Raw genomic sequence first — 17,580 nt, 5'->3', positions numbered from 1 at the left:
TGGTCTATGAAGAAGGGAGAAGAAAAATAATAATAGCAAACGCTTATATAGCAGCTACTATGTGCCAGGTACCTTCTTCAGCATTATATATACTGGTTCATTTAATATTCACTAACACAGAGAGTTAAGAAACAGAGTTTTGGTAACTTGCCTAAAGTAATATAGCTAGTCAGTGTCAGAATAAAACACATGCAGTTTATGTTTTTATCACTGTACTGCACTATCCCTTGGTAAATATTCTAGGATTTGAGAAGCAATTTAACGAAGGCACAGTAGGGTATACTAAGATCAATTAGTAGACTAATAGAGGGTGGCTGAGATTGATAAGAAAAGTGATGTATTTCTTGTGACTCAGCTCCTGCTTCTTTTGAGGTTAGGGCTCTTCCCCCCATCTTGTTACAATTAATGCCTATGGCACAGGGTTGCCAATCCTAACTCTGTAACTTCTTAGGTTTAGAAATAAGTTGTGCAGACATAGTGTTTGCCTTTCCCTATCACTAACTTTGGCTTTAAAAATTAAATGCTTAAACTATGACAGCTATTTCTTATTTTTTTTTTTTTTTTTGGCGGTACGCGGGCCTCTCACTGTTGTGGCCCCTCCCTTTGTGGAGCACAGGCTCCGGACGCGCAGGCTCAGCGGCCATGGCTCACGGGCCTAGCCGCTCTGCGGCATGTGGGATTTTCCCGGACCAGGGCACGAACCCGCGTCCCCTGCATCGGCAGGTGGACTCTCAACCACTGCGCCACCAGGGAAGCCCTAAATGCTTAAACTATGGCGGCAGACAAATTCCTCAGTTTGCACAAGATATATCATTAGGTGATTTAAGATTGAATCTTTGAGAGTCTTGCCTTTGGGATCAAGCCTTAGAGCTTTAATCTGTCTGATGATGGGGAGCCATTGGAAGTGTTTGGTAAGAGAACACTGCAATAATTGTGGTATTTTATCTGGCAGTCATGTGCAGGGTGGATTGGATAATAAATGATCAGTTTCCAAATATGAGCAACTATACAGATTTCATTTTGCTGGGCCTTCTTTTCCTGCTTTTAGGCAGTAAAACTGTATGATCAAAAACACTCTAAGATAATTAAGCTTTTGTTTCTTTTTACTTTTCAGCCTACCCATCCACATGGTTTATGGACTTAACGTTAAACTGAGGATGTTTGCTCAACTATCTGCCCACATAGCATTCTGTTTGCTTTTTACATATTTTAGGAGGCTTCAATATGTAAAGAATATGTACAAAATATGCAAGATTTCAACTTTCAATGAGTTATTTTTCATTTTAGGCTGTCACCAAAATTTAAAGGAAAAAATGGTTAACAATTTCACAGAGAAACTTTACATTTCATTAAGTCTGCTTTAAGATGTTTGTTATTTCTCACTATAAACTTGATCTTAAGACAAGGAACTGTTCAAAATCCTCTGCTGTATATGTTAATTTAAGAAGTCTTTGCAGTTTTTGCTTTTCATTTTTCCTTATTTTACTTTGCAAATCCAAGAAACCTACTTCTCAAAACAATTCTATTTTTCTTTATGATGCTTGTTCCAACTCTTTGGGAAAGAGAGGCCCTGATCGTCTACAATTTCCTCAACGTCTAACCTAACAGCTGTAAGCACTTAACAACTAATCAGCTCAATTCAGCTCACCTGTGTGAGTGATCCTTGACAGCTCCATCTGCTTTTAGTCAGGGTATTTTTCTTTTTTTGTAAAAGAGTTAAAGGGAAAAGAACTAATGAACTTGCATGATTACTTTCAGCTATTTTGAGTGTTATTCAGGGTACAAAATGTTTAAAACAATACATTTACTTTTTTATTGAAGTATAGTTGATTTACAATGTTGTGTTAGTTTCTGGTGTACAGCAAAGTGATTCAGTTATACATATATATATATATATATATATACATATATATATATATATATATGTTTCCAGATTCTTTTCCATTATAGGTTATTATAAGATATCAAATATAGTTCCCTATGCTATACAGTAGGACCTTGTGTTTATCTGTTTTATATAAAGTAGTGTGTAAATGATGCATTTACTTTAATGCATATGTCTAATCAACAAATGGCTACCATATTATTGGCAATAAATATTATTGACAACAAATACTACAAAAATGACCAGAAAGTTATATGTGGATTTCAAAAGAGAAATTGAGAAAATGTTAGCTAAAAATAAAAATTTTAAACCTTTTAAAAAATTAGAAAAAAATCATAGAAACTATTTAGTATGGCAAAAAGTACTGTATTAGCTAAAGTAAATGCTAAATCTCCTAGAAGAAAGGACAGGTCTTTAATACTCACAGTGAAGCTAACATTGTATTGGGCTTGGATATGGAGACTTTACAAGAGAACAAAACAGTGTCCTTATCATTACTATGTAGAGAAGGAGTGTGGCTTTTCAAGACATCAAGCAGCTATGGAGATGAGGTGGAAAAAGTATGACCTGCTCTTACTCTCACTTGGATACTTTGATATTGATCCACATTGCTTCTGTGTGGAAGATGACATCTGACAAAAATAGCAAAAACCTCACCCAACCAATAAAAGCCTTATTTCCCCAGAAGAATAATGCAGAGCTATTGACCATAAAATACATTTTACATACACTCACGTCTAGCTGTAATAAGAACCTACTATTTTTAAATCTTTTACAATTGAAAAGCAGCTTCCTTCTACTCATTCATTCGTTCTCCTTTATAATAGCCCTATATTTATAAACCCAATTGCTTGCTCACTAATATCAAAGAAGAAAGCCTAGGGTGACTTGCTTAGAGTTAGTAAGAGTCAGGTGTAGACTGCCTGGCTCAATCTAAGGTCCAGGTGCTCACCATTAAATTTCAGGGCCAGAACTGATGCAGGGTTAACAACACCTCTGCTTAGACCAAAGAAATCTCTGCTCTTCCCCCTCTTTTGATATTTCAGATTAAATTAGGATGGACATAAATGCCAGGCACTTCTTATACTCAAAGAGAAAGAGCTTTAGTAAGCCAGTTGCTTGAATTTCAAAGAACATCGGACATCAGAGCTGCAAGGATCCTTTAAATATTATTGTATATTATTAAATTCTTCATTGTACACATGAGAAAACTGCGATAGAGTGGTGGGCAGACTGGTCCAAGCTTTCCTGGAATAGTTTTCTGTTAAATGCCACTGGAGATTTACCAAGAAAGTGATCCCCATAGGCCTATAACACAGTGTCTTGCACTGTAGATTACCTGCAAAAGTATGACATTACTATTTGGGTACTGAAGTGATTTGATGATTCTGTAAAATATATTTTCTCTTTTAGAAAAAAGACTCCTCAAACAAATGCTATATTAAGATACACTAGCCTTTGGCAGCAACTCAGCACCTGTTTAACTTTGGTGTTGGTTCAAAGCATTTGATTTTCAAAGACATAAATAGTGAAAGGCTCCTATTGCCTTAGCAACTGTATTAACCAAACTGTTCATTGTTTTTCCCTTGACCCCATCCCCCAAATCATTTCAATATCCAGTTATATAGGAAAACAAATGTAGCTGCTTTATGATATTTTCCAGAAAACATAGTTTCTTCAATTTGCTACTTAGGAAAATGTTCCATGGCACAGTGTTTTCATGCATTTTTACTAAAGATTTTAAAATATAATTGTTACCAATGGACAGAAGTAAATGTCTTCCATAATAAGAATGAAGTGTCATGGATAAAGATTTGGAATTATAGTCAGAAGATCTGAGTTCAAGTGTGATCCTGCTACTTACCAGCTATATAAAATTGAGCTAGTCACTTAATCACTTATATTCAGTTTCCTCAACTATAAAATGGGACAGTAACACTTCAGAGTGAGTTCACTTTGATTTCATAAGATACTGTATACAAATGTTAGTAAACTATGCAATACTGTAAAAATGTAATGTAATATAATATTACTCAGCATCTTTATTTATTCTTAAGAGGATGATTTTCAATCATTCAAAAGGTTGGAGAGAAGACAAATGCATATGATCAGATAATTCGATTTTCAGGGATGATAAGAACCCAGTTGGTTGTACTCTTCTTCAGCAAATAGATCTTGACCAATTATACTGTTCATAAATGACTTGTGTCCATTGATTTTCCCAGAATCTAAATGGGCTTTTTAAGAATAAATCTAAATTTAAATGATCATGCTTATGTTTCTACAAATAAAACTATTTCCTTCATTTTGAGAAAGAAAGCATGTTTTTATGACTCATTTTGGAAAGTTATATTTACATATTTCTCATGTTTCATTGATGCCTTCATAATCACACTCTACAATAGAATATATATATATTTGTATATATATATATGCTTCTTTGATAAATCACTTTGTCAGTAGACAAAAAGTATCCTAATGCATATGTGTGCCACTCCATAAAGTTAATGGTATTCCCAAGTTTCAGTGGCAGATTTCATCCCACCACTCTTGCAATCCTGGGATACTTTCTTATCCTGGGATATTTTTTCCCTATATAGACAGTTATTGGACATATGATATTCCCAAGATTTTTGGGAGCATCCAATAAGACTACATATAAAGCGAATTGCATATGCTTCAAGGCTTTGTATTTGGAAGGTAGGATTAAAATAAAGATGATTTAAAAAGCTGGGAGGTTTCTGAACCAAATTTGTTGGAGTATTTTAGCAAGATGAGATGTTTGAGGCTGGTTAGGCCACGCTCTCACCCAGCTCACTGGAACGTCATACCTAAGCCTGGTCTTAATATACTCAATGCTAATTTTCTTCCTTTGCCAAGGATATCAAAATGTCCTTGGGCAATGCCTTAAACCTCCAGGTAGTTTTTTTCAGTTATTTATATATCTTATCAAGAGCTGTTTGACCATAGTTTAATTTTTTTTAACCACTACCCTAAACCAAAGCAGTGGGAATTTCAAGCTCTGTAGCAGACCAGTCCTGGGGATTAAAATGTAGATTAGGCAGTTGTCATATCCTTGGGTAGACAGGATTGCAGGTTGACATGTGACAGCATCTCTTACTGCACCATATGTGATCAACCACTTTGCCAACATAAGTAATCAGATAGTTAATACACCACTGACCACACTGCTTAGCTAAGGGTAGCAACTTAAACTTCATGTGAGTCTCAGAAATGTTTGATGGGCAGGATGTATCCATTTAATCGCTTACTGCATTCTCTGTTTTGTCACTGCACAAGGCACAGGGTACTCTAAGGGGAAAATTGGCTATTTGTCTCATGATTTATGGAGGAGGTTGCTTTCTTCAGAATCCTAATCCTTTAGAATCTTTACCTTGGTATCTGGCACCAAGAATTCTCCTTTGCAAAACCAGGAGGATGGGAACCCTTGTCTTGGATGCTCCAATCTGTTTATTTATTCATTAATTTTGAGTACCTGGTCTGTGACAAGCACTGATCTAGGTAGGAGCTGGGATACAGAGATAAACAAAACAGAAAGTCATTTTTTATCAATATATTCCTGCTTTCTCCCAAAAAATCAAATGTGTTTATTGGCAAAAGACTACAAAACTGTTAGCTCTTAGAGAGCTGGGTCTGTGTTTTATTTGTATTTTTGTACCCCCAATACCTATACAATGCCTGGTGGCAAGTAGGTGCTCAGTAAATGTTTAGTGAATAAAGGAAGGAATGAAGAAAGTATTTGAAATTCACAAATGGAGATGTCACTAACTAATAAGGCTTATGTCATATGCCTTCTAGGGATGTGTGCAAATTCAAGGGGAAAGGGCAACTACCACACTTCACTAGTTTGGAGATAATATATTGGTGGTAGTAGAGCTTATTGGTTAAGAATATGGACTTCAGAATTGGATAGATCTGCCTTCAAATTACCAGTTCCTCCATTTCCTGTGTGACCCTGAGCAAGTTGTTTCCTTAGTTTCCTCATCTGTAAAATGGAGCAAGTAATACCAACCTCATAGAGTTGTTGGGAGGTTATATAAGATGGGGGTGTATAAAGAACTTAGCACAGTGCCTGCCTCATACCAACTGTTCAGTGCTTATTAACCTCAGGCAGCCACTGTAAGCTGTGAGCCTCTGGAGAAGGAGACTGTTGGACTCTCTGAATGGACTTCATCTGCCCAGAGGAATCTCACTCACTCTGGCCTGATATCAGGAGGTTCTTTGAAGCTACCTGTATTCATCTATCTGTCTATCTATCTATCTATCTATCTATCTATCTATCTGTAGGGGTCAATGGGTAGAGGGCTTTTGACTTTTCAGAAATCTGATCCTCATAGTTGTATAGAATAGATCCTAGAACAAAGCTCTTCTTGGGTATATTTTCTTACTGATTGGCTTGAACAGGCAGACAAAACCATTTATTTCTAATCACAGGAAGAAATTTGGACACCTCACTTCCAGGATTAAAACAAAACTTCATCGCAAATGAAAATGAGGACAAGTGATGATTTAGTAACAAAAGTAAAGTGTTGTCTAGAAAGGAAATACAAAGTAGACAAAACCCAACTGTTCAGGGACTTAGGGGTTTGGGAATAAGGGAATTAAAGTCTGGACCCAGGGTGGCCCCTTGGCAAAATTCTAAAAGATGCTTTGTGTTTCCAATATGTCTGAGCTAGGCACTTTCCCACATTTCTAAGTCAATTTTTAGTTGCGCATTTGCACTCAGAGATAAATTTAGGAAAAGGGAAGAGAGGCAGAGAAATGCCCCAATCTGAGCATTTTCTGTGTGCCAGCTATTATGCTAAACTCTTCATATGCATTAGAGATGTACTCCTCAGGCAATTCTGCAAAGACTGTACTATTAGCCCCATTTTGTAGATAAAGAAATCTTAGAATGGTTAAATAACTCGGCATCACATCTTTTGTGTGACTGAGTCTGGAGTAGGACCTGGATTTGTCTGTAGTCAGAAGTAATGCAATTCTTAAACTAAATTAATAAAGCTTGTGAAGGTAGGATGGGGTGTGAACAAAGTTTTGAGCAATAGGCCAACACTTAAGTCTCAGAACAATCTTATTTAGGCAGCTGAAAAGAACCTGTGGACTCTCATACATAAAATATGATCCCTCTTTTACCCTTAGATTGCCCTTAGTGTTTTTCTTGTTTGTTTTAATTAGAGTTATCTCTATAGACACATTTTAATAAAACCCTCCTCTGACCTTTAATATGATTGTCAAAGCCCCAAAGCACCTAAGACTTCCTATGTAGATATCAGGGCATAGAAAAGAAAAGTGGGCCTTGATCTGTCCCAGTATTAATATGGGAGAAACTTTAGACTTTATCATATGGATGTTTTATTGTTTCCCTTCCCAACACACCTGCATCCCTTTCACCCCTCCTGACTTATGCATCAAGGATATCATGGAAGAAATGAAAGAAAACATGGCTTTCTCTCTACCACAGATGGTTGTGACCTTGTCACTGACAGCCTAATAACACAGTATGTGGTTGAATTGGATCCTTTACTCCTTCTACCACCATATATTTGTGGTTCTTTTAGGAACTTTAAGGTTCTCCACAAGTATAATTTTTTTACCTCCTTTAGTCCAGGCTTTTACTTTGTATGAGGCTTTGGCTAGGAAGAGCTAGGGGAAAGCCATGAAGGTGAGGAAGTTCTTGAATACTCAGCAGTCTAACTGGAGCTCTGCAAGGGCAAGGATCCATGTTTTATTCATGTCTTCATTGCCAGTATCTATGAAACCTCTGACACACTAAGTGGCACTCAGTAAATGTTGAATGAATGAATTAGTATGACTAATGTTGGTCATTGAGTATCTCATGTAAGGAGACTACTCAGAGGAGATAAGATTTTTTGATGGGCCTTGTGAGAAGATAAGGAGGAGGAAAGGTAGAGAAATAAACCCCAAACAGGATGGAAACCTGGAGCCATCTTTGATTCAGTAAGCTCCTGCTTAGCGCTCAATGATTTATGTATTATTTTTAGGAGCCTACATCCAGTATGCAGGCAGACATGTAACTAGAATCTTCAGAACAATTGAGAAGGGCCCAAGCTGTACAAAAATCCTGATGAGACAGGTCCAAAAGAAACTAGAAGCAACAGAACCAACCCAACACTTAGTTTTACAGAGAAAAGGAGAGAAAGTGTTACCAGAACCTAGAAAGAAAGAATCATGTAGAACAGGTAACCTTGAGAGGAACAAGGACCTGTGTGCAATGGACCCAACCCATCTGCAGTGATCCCTCAGTGAGGGAGCTGGCATGTAGTCAGTGTTCAATAAATGATAGCTATTATTTGATCAACACAATGCATGTGATTACTTAAAAGCTAAACTTAAATTAGTTTAAAATACCACTATGCCAGCCATAATTTTCAAGTACTTAGCATATATTAATTCAACTGAATCTTTACAACAACCCCAAGAGAGTTGCTAATATTAACTCCAAGTTACAAGTGATGATATCAAGGTACAGATAATTAACTTATTCAAGATTATATGTGCAATAAAGCAGCAGATCCATAATTTGAATGCAGGTAATTTTGGCTCTAGGACCTAAACCCTGAACCACTACTCTATAATGCTTGAGCTAGGTAGTGTTCTTAGGTCCTGAGGATGAGGGTGGCTGTGGGGTGGGGTATGCCCTAGCCTATCTTATTTCCTCCTTTTTTTCACCTCTTTCCATGTCAGTTAAAGATGGTGGATCTCTGTTTTATTGTATGTAGGGCCCAATTAAAGAAAAAACTTTGAGAAGTCTCTTTATGATAGTATACAATGAGATGTCCCTGTTCAGTATATTTCAACACAGTAAATGAGGAAATAGAGGATTGTCATTCAAAATGAAATATTAATAAAAGGAAGATGGTGGTAATGGTAGAGTATTGGCCAGGCCTAAGTATGATTATGAAAATAAGCAGTGGAAGTCACATTCATCCCTACAATTGAGCTAATGATAATAATACTGACCAACCATCCAGGGATAGCTACCTAACTCTTAAAAAAAATAGTTACTTCAACCAGTAATAATTAACCTTTTGTCACTTTTGATGTAACAAATGTTCTAACCCACAAGGCCCAATCCAATTATTTCTTTTATTTCCACTGTTTTTCTCTCAAAATAAAATACACCTGCATTGTAAGTTATGAAAAACTTTCTGAAGTTGGATTGTATTACAATGATATATTTGGCATTAGATTTTTCTTTTTATATGATTTGCTCTAGTGATCACATAACATTATGATTTGTTGCCTGGGATTCATTAAAAGATGTCTTTTGATCAGTGTAACCAACTTAAACAGTTGTTTATTGAGAGCCAGCTCTTCAAGCACAAGGGATAAAGGTTGGGGGTTTTATGTATATGTGTTTGTACACACATATGTATATATCAGTATGTGTATGTGTCTCTGTATGTTGGCTCAGTGAGACTGTGGAATTTGTGATTTTATGCTTGCCAGAATGTGTGAAAACATTAAGAATGCCATTAGTACAGAACATTAGTCACTTCCTAATCATAGTGGAAGCATCGAATTATAATGGGATGATGCCTGTTATGGCAGTCAGTGTCTCATAAAGACCATTTCTATAAAAATGTACCCCATCGACCTCCACTTATTTCAGGAAAATGCTAGCCATAGAAAACCCTCTACCTCAAACTTTGAACAATCCTTTCTTCTGATATACCCCCAAACTTCTCACTTGCCTCCTTGCTAACAACCAAGGATTATCAAAAGTATCTGAAGACCAATCAGAAAGTCTTCCATTAAAAAATGTTAATAACCACTTAATAGAAAGTTTGCCAATCATACCCTGTGTTAGTATTTCCTCTTTTTACTCTATAAAACTTTCTTTCTAGCACCCTTGAAACCCTGCTGAAACAAAAGTGAAGGCAAATGGGTTCCTGTGCTTCAAGTTTATGAATAAACAGACTTTTTGTTAATTGTGTCTCAGACTTAGTTTCATCTCTTGCACTCCTTTTTTAGTGTATTTCAAATGAATTCAGCAAGCCTTACTTGAATAACTTCTCAAGACAATTTCTTAGTTTAATTACTTGTAAAAATCTAAGGTTACTAGGTTATCACTCTCCACTTCAGTTTAAGATTGCCTTTATGCTAGTCTGCCTGCTTGTAACAAGAGAGGTAAACATATTCTAGATGTAAGTGCAAGATGTCTTTGTTACTTGCTAAATTTGTCCAGATGCTGGAGTGGATGATATAGTGAAATAATTTGCCATTGTTATACCTAGCAATATACATTTTGTGATCTCTGTTTTCAAATGTAGTGATCCTTTCTACATGAGACATCACCAGTGAACCATATATTAAAAAAAATTTAAATATCTTTTAGCAACTTTGCCATAGAAAAAAACTTAGGGAAACTTCCTCTTTTTATGCATTCCCACCCGTCCTTAGATTCCAATTATAATTATATTGTTCAAAATGGATATGAACAATGAGGATTTTTTTCAATGAGTGTTAAATTTCACAAAACTTGTAATACTCTCAGGAGGAAAGAGACAACTTTCCATCTTATCCTGGAGAAAATCAACAATAAAATCATCACCTCTCTACTACATCAAAATGTAAAAATGCAGAGTCAGAAAAAAAGTCCTTGTGTTTTATAATTTGATGCCAAAATTATCTTGTAACATGCTGGCTGTTCTGGACACAAATTTGTTATTTTGGGTCTTTATTACTTTAAAGGCCTGTTTTAAGATAGATTTTTTAATTTGCATGAATATTTTAAAATAAAATTCCTCCTTTATCTTGTAGCCAAATTGTAAAGGAAAACCAGAAACCTTGGCTCTGTGGGCTTGACAGCATAATTCTTAAGGTTACATGCAACACATTAACACAGCTGTGACCAATAACTGTACTGTCTTTATTATTCTCCTATGAAATGAAATTAAAATGAAGTGGAAATGTTTATTCCATAAATGGTGGGCAACATTTTAAACAAATAAAGTCTAACAGTTTGCTGGAAAGCAAAAAGAGGCCTCTCATTCAACTAAACTGAGAGGTAACCCAATGCCAAACTTGTCCAAATAGGCAGAGACAGCTGACCATCCTGTTAAGACACTATATCACACGGCAATATCTTCATTAGGGGGAATTATTTCTATCTTAAAATTCCCACAGGCCATGATAAATGAAGCTTTGTTTCACATCGTGAATCTAATTAGCCCATTTCAATTGGTCATGTTTATATGAAGATAACTTTTCTTCACAGGACTTTTTTCATAAAGCTATTTTGGTTTGTGTTTACTTTTTTGAAATTCCCCTGGAGCATGTTTAGTAGTTGCATGTTAATTCTTTGGTCAGGCTGATGGTATTTTTCCTCACTTGAAAAATTGACTATCACAGTTAATCATCTCAACTCACATTCCTTTGGCTTCTTTGTGCCAATCAATAAGTTGAACCAAATCAAATTACTGAAGGTTGTTACTTCTGAATCAGGTAAGTGCCTTATTCCAGTATGTGCACCTGACATGTATTTTGTTTGAAATAAGATACTTCTCCTTCAACAGACACATGCCAATCAACAGTGCTGCATGAGGAAATACAATAACTGCATGGGGACGACTTGCTGACATAAGTCTGAAAATTAATCTTCAAGATGTTCAATGTATTTGTGGGTGGAAAAAGGGCACAATATGGGGAATAAAGAACTGCAAGAGCTCAAAGTGTTTTTAATTTGCTTTACAATTCCATTTGTATATCAATATATCAATGTACAAAGTACTGCTGACTGCAAATGATACAGAAACATAGAAATTCCAACAAAGCTTCTTATAATCATGGTGCTCTTTTGGATTACTAAAGCTATAGTAACTAGTCCTAAAATATCCTGGACAGCACTTTGACACTCAGCAAAATGCAAGATTATTGGATATGAAAGATTAAAGGGATGCTTGGCAATTGTCAGAGAGACTGTCGGGTGGTTGAACAACATTTGCAGTGTCATTGTATCTTATCCCATTGACAACATGATTAAGACTATAGGGAAAATGTTTCAGAGTGCCACTGTGTGTTTCAGAGAGAAGAGGTCTACAGAGTTCTGGACACTATTGCATCCTGATTCTCCTGGAGCTTGTCCTAGAGCCTCATGAATTGGAAGTGCCAAGGCAGACACTGTTGGCCCTCTGGGGATGGTGGTATGGCAAAAGAGACAAACTGAGAGGAAAAGAAGGAGTTACTCTCAGCTTGTGCTAAAAAACAACAAAAAAACTGAGATACATTTATACTTGAGTCATCCCATAACAACATCTTCCCCCTATTTTCAGGAACAAAGTGTGAGAGTGCCCCTTTGTCTATGAAGTCACATTCCCCCCTCAGTTACCTATTAGTGACTCTTCCTGCTTGACCTTGATTTTTACTTCAAGCTGATTTCATGGGGATTCAAATCTTGATGCTTAGAGAGGTGTAGAAGGAGATATTTCCCTAGCCCTATGCCTTTCTTGGGGCAATCTGTGGTACTGTTCTACACTAAAGATGGCACTGATTCAACCTGCCCTTTTCTACCAAACACTACCTCACTGCAACCTTATATCAGCAAAAGGTCTTCTATGGCTTATGGTTTATCACTTGGTGTGTTTCTTACCACATGCTGATAGTCAGATGTCATCATCAATACTTCATACCAAATTAAAATCTGCTCTCTTCCATTTGGCAAACATTAATTTTCCATTAATTTTCCTCTCCTTTCCCCCCTTTGGCACCAGATACAGCTTATATCTACTTGAATTTTCCTTAACAGTTTTCTTGAGGTTGGCTTCAGCTCAAGGATTTGTAATTGTTTAGAAAATGGTACTGCAGGATAGGCCAAAACAAGAGAAATGTTTTGCTGATGCATTGTGAATTCTCTTTTAGTAAACACTGGTATTTTGGTGCTGAAATGAAGTGGCTTCCAAGAAGGTTTAATATTCAGAAGTTTGGTTCTGATGACTTTATTCATGACATATCTAGGATTGCTGTTCAGAAAATATTTAATACATTTAAGGTGTAGTAAGTACCTCTACATCCCCAGACAGTATGTTTAGAGTAGTGTACAAGATATATGATATACAAAACATGAACCTTGCTGTCAAGTATTTATAGTCAAAGGAGAGGAAAATGGAAAATATTCTTAGAACTATTAGATAAAGCAGTAGTGCTGTTAAGTGCTACAAGAGAGTTCAGAATAGAAAGAATGTGATTCTTCTGAACTGCATTATTCAAGACAGCTTTCCACAAGGAGGTAGGTTTTGAAGTAGGCCTTGAGGGTTGGGTAAGAGTTGAATAGATGTAGGTGAATATAACATTTTAAGAGACAGGAACAGCCTGAGAAAAAACAGAGATGGAAAGCACAAGGACTACTTACTTAGGGTGAGAAAAGTAATAATGTCTGAGGAAAATCTGCAATAAAGACCAGTCATGTCAAAAAGTACTGATGAATCTCACATGCTCAGGTCCTTAAAATATCAAGCTGTGACCTAAAACAAACTCTATAGTATTATTTTAATAGTGTTACTACGCTAATAAATGGAGCAGGAAAGGTAAGAATTTCTTATACTAATGCAGTTTGAAAAGGTTAAAATTAATATTTTTAATTAAATGTTAAGTCTACACCAGTGGTTCTCAAACGTCAGTTTGCAACAGAATCAGCGGTGGGGGTGGTTGCTTGTTTAAAACACACATTGCTAAATCTCATCTCCAGAATTTTTGATTTTTAGTTGCTTTCTGATGGTGCTGAAGGATTTGCATTTCTAACAATTTCCCATATGACACTGATGTTGCTGATTTGGTGATGATACTCTGGGAGAAGTGTTTCTGTCAGAGGAAAGAGCTAGTGTGAAGACCTTGTGACACAAATTAGCTTGGTGTGTTCAAGGACAAATGAGGAAGCCTCTCAGGCTGGAATAACAGATTGAGCAGGGGAGAAAGTAGAAGATGACATCAGAGAGGCAACAGGGACTAGATCCAGGACCTTGAGATCATTAGCAGGATTTTGGCTTTTACTCTGATGATGAAAGTCATTTGATTTCTATTTTAACAGATCTGTCTGGTTGCTAAAAGAAGAGATTTAAGGAGAGCAAGATAGAACACAGGAAAACCAGTTAAAATATTGTGATATTCTAGGCCTGAGATAATTTATTCCTTGGACTATGGTGGTAGTAATGGAATTGGTGAAAAGCACTAGACTCTGGACATATTTTGAATGTAGAGCCAACATGATTTCCTGACAGAGAGTGGGATCTATAAGGGAAAATGATCAAAAATGACTCCAGCATCTCTGTTCTAAGGAACTGGAAGATGAAGAGACCATCAACTAAGATAGAAAAGACCAAGAGTAGAGCAGATTTGGCGGTGGGGAAAGATCAAGAGTATAGTTTGGACTATGTATAGTTTGAGATTTATAGACTCATGAAATATTACAACTCAAAGGTGCTATAGATATTAACAGTCCAGAAAGGGATAAAAATTTAACCAATGTTACACAGCTAGAGAGAAGCAGATCTAAAATTAAGACACATTATATTTTTAAATTAATTTTTATTGGAGTACAGTTGCTTAACAATGTTGTTAGCTTCTTCTGTACAGCAAAGTGGAGCAGCTATACATATACATATAAACCCTCTTTTTGGATTTCCTTCCCATTTAGGTCACTACAGAACATCGAGTAGAGTTCCCAGAGCTATATAGTATGTTCTCATTCATTATCTATTTTATACATAGTATCAATAGTGTATATATGTCAATCTCAGCCTCCCAATTCCTACCAACCCACATGTTTAACCCTTGGTATCCATACATTAGTTCCCAAGGTCTGTGATTTTACTTCTGCATTGTAAATAAGATCATCTGTACCATTTTTCTAGATTCCACATATATGCATTAATATACAGTATTTGTTTTTATCTGTCTGACTTACTTCATTCTGTATAACAGTCTCTAGGTCCATCCACGTCTCTACAAATGACCCAATTTCATTCCATTTTATGGCCGAGTAACATTCCATTGTATATATGTACCACATCTTCTTTATCCATTCCTCTGTTGATGGACATTCAGGTTGTTTCCATGACCTGGTTATTGTAAATAGTGCTGCAATGAACATTGGGGTGCATATATCTTTTTGAATTATGGTTTTCTCTGGGCATCTGCCCAGTAGTAGGATTGCTGGGTTATATGGTAGTACTAGTTTTAGTTTTCTAAGGAAGCTCCGTAATCTTCTCTGTAGTGGCTGTATCAAATTACATTCCCACAAATAGTGCAAAAGGGTTCCTTTTCCTTCACACCCTCTTCAGCATTTACTGTATGTAGATTTTTGATGACGGCCATTCTGACCGGTGTGAGGTGATACCTCACTGTACTTTCGTTTTGCATTTCTCTAATAATTAGTGATGTTGAGCATCTTTGCATGTGCCTCTTGGCCATCTGTATGTCTTCTTTAGAGAGATGTCTATTTAGGTCTTCTGCCCATTTTTAGATTGGGTTGTTTGTTTTTTGATATTGAGTGCATGAGTTCTTTGTATATTTTAGAGATTAATAATTTGTCAGTTGTATCATTTGCAAGTATTTTCTCCCATTCTGAGGGTTGTCTTTTCATCATGTTTATGGTTACCTTTGCTGTGCAAAAGCTTTTAAGTTTAATTAGATCCCATTTGTTTAATTTTTGTTTCTTTTCTCATTACTTTAGGAAGTGGGGGAAAAAAGGTCTTGCTGTGATTTATGTCAAAGAGTGTTCTGCCTATGCTTTCCTCTGAGAGTTTTAGAGTGTCTGGCCTTACATGTAGGTCTTTAATCCATTTTGAGTTTATTTTTGTGTATGGTGGTGTTAGGAAGTGTTCTAATTTCATTCTTTTACATGTAGCTGTCCAGTTTTCCAAGCAGCACTTATTAAAGAGGCTGTCTTTTCTCCATTGCATATTCTTGACTCCTTTATCAAAGATAAGGTGACCATAGGTGTGTGGTTTTATCTCTGGGCTTTCTATCCTGTTCCATTGATCTATATTTCTGTTTTTGTGCCAGTGCCATACTGTCTTGATGACTGTAGTTTTGTAGTCTAGTCTGGAGTCACGGTGCCTGATTCCTTCAGCTCTATTTTTCTTTCCCAAGATTACTTTGGCTATTTTGGGTCTTCTGTGTTTCCATACAAATTGTAATTTTTTTTCTTCTAGTTCTATGAAAAATGCCATTGGTATTTTGATAAGGATTGCATTGAATCTGTGGATTGCTTTGGGTAGTATAATCATTTTCACAATACTGATTCTTCCAATCCACGAACATGGTATATCTCTTTTTCTGTTTGTGTCATCTTTGATTTCTTTCATCAGTATCTTATAGTTTTCTGAATACAGGGCTTGACCGCCTTAGTTAGGTTTATTCCTAGGTATCTTATTCTTTTTGTTGCAACGGTAAATTGGATTGTTTCCTTAATTTCTTTTTCTGATCTTTTGTTGTTAGTGTATAGGAATGCAAGAGATTTCTGTGTATAAATTTTGTATCCTGGGACTTTACTAAATTCATTGATTAGCTCTACTAAGTTTCTGGTAGCATCTTTAGGATTTTATATGTATAGTATCATGTCATCTGCAAACAGTGACAGTTTTACTTATTTTCCAATTTCAATCCCTTTTACTTCTTTTTCTTCTCTTATTCCCTTAGCTAGCACTTCCAAAACTATGTTGAATAAAAGTGGTGTCTTGTCTTGTTCCTGATCCAAGAGGAAATGCTTTCAGTTTTTCACCATTGAGAATAATGTTTGCTGTGGGTCTGTCATATATGGCGTTTATTATGTTGAGGTAGCTTCCCTGTATGCCCATTTTATGGGAAGTTTTTATCATAAATGGTTATTGAATTTTGTCAAAGCTTTTTCTGCAACTATTGAGATGATCATATGGTTCTATTCTTCAGTTTCTTAATATGGTGTATCACATTTATTGATTTTCATATATTGAAGAATCCTTACATCCCTGGGATGAATCCCACTTGATCATGGTGTATAATCCTTTTAAATGTTGTTGGGTTTGGTTTGCTATAATTTTGTTGAGGATTTTTACATCTATGTTCATCAGTAATATTAGCCTGTAATTTTTTGTGTGATATCTCTGTCTGGTTTTTGTATCAGAGTGATGGTGTCCTCACAGAATGGATTTGGGAGTACTCCTCCCTCTGCAAATTTTGAAAGAGTTTGAGAAGGATAGGTGTTAGCTCTTCTCTAAATGTTTGATAGAATTCACCTGTGAAGCCATATTGTCCTGGGCTTTTGTTTGTTGGAAGATTTTTAATCACAGTGTCAATTTCAGTGCTTGTGATTGGTCTGTTCATATTTTCTATTTCTTCCTGATTCAGTCTTGGCAGGTTGTGCATTTCTAAGAATTTGTCCATTTCTTCCAGGTTTTCCATTTTGTTGGCAGGCATAGAATTGCTTGTAGTATTCTCTTATGAACCATTGTATTTCTGCAGTGTCAGTTGTAACTTCTTTTTTATTTCTAATTTTATTGATTTGAGTCCTCTACCTTTTTTTTCTTGTTGAGTCTGGCTAAAGGTATATCAATTTTGTTTATCTTCTCAAAGAACCAGATTTCAGTTTTATTCATCTTTGCTATTGTTTTCTTCATTTCTAATTCATTTATTTCTGTTCTGAATTTTATGATTTCTTTCTTTCTACTAGGTTTGGT

Source organism: Delphinapterus leucas, chromosome X (assembly GCF_059928025.1).
Source record: "Delphinapterus leucas isolate spDelLeu-1000000601 "Yukka" chromosome X, BTC_Dleu_Yukka2, whole genome shotgun sequence".
Lineage (NCBI taxonomy): Eukaryota > Metazoa > Chordata > Mammalia > Artiodactyla > Monodontidae > Delphinapterus > Delphinapterus leucas.
The sequence above is the reverse complement of the archived record's forward strand: the minus strand, read 5'-3'. Positions refer to the sequence as shown.